Source organism: Tuber melanosporum (genome assembly GCF_000151645.1).
Source record: "Tuber melanosporum whole genome shotgun sequence assembly, scaffold_161, strain Mel28".
Taxonomy (NCBI): Eukaryota; Fungi; Ascomycota; class Pezizomycetes; order Pezizales; family Tuberaceae; genus Tuber; species Tuber melanosporum.
This window is the reverse complement of record NW_003298821.1, coordinates 85,787-88,560: the sequence shown is the minus strand read 5'-3', so window position 1 is coordinate 88,560 and position 2,774 is coordinate 85,787. Positions and strand designations below refer to the sequence as shown.

General features: G+C 48.6%; 1 protein-coding gene across 1 annotated transcript in view; it reads right to left on the bottom strand.

Annotated features, from left to right (window-relative positions):
* Nucleotides 1-2,774, bottom strand: part of GSTUM_00003138001 (uncharacterized protein) — a gene marked incomplete at its 5' end in the record, with an annotated part of 6,910 nt that overhangs the window by 3,119 nt on the left and 1,017 nt on the right. The gene's annotated exons all lie outside the window — the stretch shown is intronic.

The following is a 2,774-nucleotide window of genomic DNA, read 5'->3' as shown; positions in this document are numbered from 1 at the left end:
TGGGGCGGGTGGGTATTCAATTTGGAGGTAGGGGGGAAGATGGGAAGGAACCGGCGGTCCTGAGTTAGGGGGTGGAAGGGGGGGGGTATAAATAAAATCAAACGGGGACTCAACTACTCGTGAGACAAGGACGAGGTGTATGGATGGAGCCCCAAGCTGCTAATCGTCATTCAAGCTGCCGGGGGAGCAAATCACACAAAAACAGGCAGAGAGCAGCGTAGCGCTGCCTGCTGAAAAGGCTGAAAAGGTTGTGAAAAGCGTCAAAATGACAAGGTAGAGAGAGTGAGGGAGTATGTCGTTGGGATTCGCGTTCATTTGTTTGCTTTCCAGGTTAACAATAGGGTATCATACGTTGGTGGTTGGTTTTTTTTTTTCTCTTTCTTTCTTTCTTACTTTCTTTCTTTTCATTATTTACCTTGCTCGAACGAATATACGAGTAATATTATGATGATACTACGGCAGTATCATAGCGATGTTAATATTGGGCGCTTTCCTTAATTATCTATCGGCGGATACTGTACTGTAAATAGTAGCATACAGTAGGATATACCGCCGATAGTTGGTTGTTGCTTTGCCTCTACCACACAATGTTTTAGATTCGTCTATGGATGCTTTAAAACATGGCACAGCACTTTTCTCTCCTCCTCCCTTCAATCCCTCGCTGCGGCGGCGGCGAGAAGGCTAGCTGCGTCAGATCCAATTTCAACCGGGCAAATGCGCTCTGAGCTCTTTCCGATTCTTTCTTTTGCAAACCCCCCTCCTCCCTCCATATCATCCCATCCCATCCTATCCATCCCTCTCATCCCCGGCACCGGCAGTCCCCCCCCCTCTCCCCCGTACGACGACCACCACGACCCAAGCTGTATAAAAAAAATAAAAAATAAAAAAGTACCTGTACAGGTAGAGCAGAGTTCACGCACAAGGCTAAACCCAGTTCGTCCACTCTGCTTTGTTCTCACTCCTGGTCACTTCTCCTTCTCAGCTTCCCTACGACTTCCATAGACCCTACCGACACCTTACAAGTACCCTAACCGCATGTTTCTGCTCTCTGACCCTCCTCCACCTCCACCTCCACATCCACCTCCACCACAAGCTCGCTTTCGCGCGCTCCGGTCTTTGTGCCTGTCTTTGTCCAATGCTGCTACTACCCTACGCCCCCCCCCCCCCCTTTTTCATCCAGTCTCGTCGCTACCGGAAACAAAACCCCCCAAAGGGCAAATGGCCGTCCCGTCCTCCCGTCCTCTATTACCCCCGATTTTTCACACCTGCCCCCCCCCCATGGGTACCCCGATCAAGGCATCCCTTGGGGGGACCCGAATTTTACCCCCATTTAACGGAACGCCCCCTCTCCCCCTTAATTTCCCCACCGCTCCCACCGCCGACCATCATCAATCTCATTATCACTGGTCCATCGAGAGATGCCAAAAAAAGAAAATAATGACAAAGCGAAGAACTTATTACTCCACAGCACATTACCGTACATGACTTTCCCCACCACCACCACAGCCTTCTAGAATGTAAGAAAGAAAGAAAAATCCCCAAGCTCGATTCCAAGTCCACACCACCACCACCACCATCACCACCACCACTCATCAACGCATCTTACCGCTTACTCGAGTACTCGCACAAGCAAGAGAAGCATCAGTCGGCATTCGAGAAGGATGTTCAATGACGCAGCTCCCACCCACCGACACCGATTAATGAAGCTGCAGATGGAAAGGATGTATGCGCCCGTACGGCACCCTCGGATCACATCACAAGACTGGGGGAAAGAAGAGAGAAAATGGATTGTTCCTTCCTTCGTTCTTTGTGTCGGCAAGAAAATCAAAGCAAGTAACTCCTCCTCCCTTCATCCCCCCACCAAAGAAGAAGAAGAACAAGAGGAAGAAGAAGAGAGAAAAGCCAAAACCAAACCAATCAGGTCACGGCCCTCTGACCTTTGTAACTTGTAAGCTGCAGACGCCGTGGAGTTCCCGCGCGTGCGCGCTCCATGATCTCACATCTCTCTCCCCACTGCGGTACTCAGAGCCAGTACTTACTACTCAGTACTCGAGTAAGGATACGGTAGAATAAGCCAAACTCGAGTTACATAACCCCCCCCCACCAGCAGGAAACTTTGTGTGCGTGGGTGTATGATATGTAGAACGGTGCGGTTATCGCATCGTACATAGGCGACGGAATGTTCGAAAGAACAAAGGAAAAACGAGCGGAGGGAAAGAAAAACAAAAAAAAAAAAAAAAAAAAACCGGTATTACCACACGGTATCATAATTATCTTTTTTTTTTTTTTGCCTAAAGCTCGGCCGAGTGCGTGCCCTAGGGTTACGATACAAAGTAGGTGGCTAACCGTGCTGGTGTTACTTACTCTGACTGGCGCAGGATCATAATATCATACAGCTATCATAATATTATAATACAAGTACCATCATATCATAATTATCATACAGGTACGAGTGCTGTACGAGTACTCGTACCGGTATGATACTGTACTTGTAACTCTAACATGCTTTGCCTGCCCGCTGGCCCTGCTGAGCGATTATCATAGTTCTCCTTGCTGTATGACTAATCATGAGCCTCCCGTCAGAGTAAAAAAAAAAAAACCGAGGGAACGAAGCAACGTAAATTACTCGTAGAGAGAGAGTATCATACTAGAGTAAGTACCGTACAGTGCCGCAATCAATCAACAATTGCATTCGCTCCCGGCCAAGCGCTCTCCAGGTCGTTGCCTACATGTTGTCTCCCTTCCCTGCCAATCCTGAGCTCGTGGTGAACAAT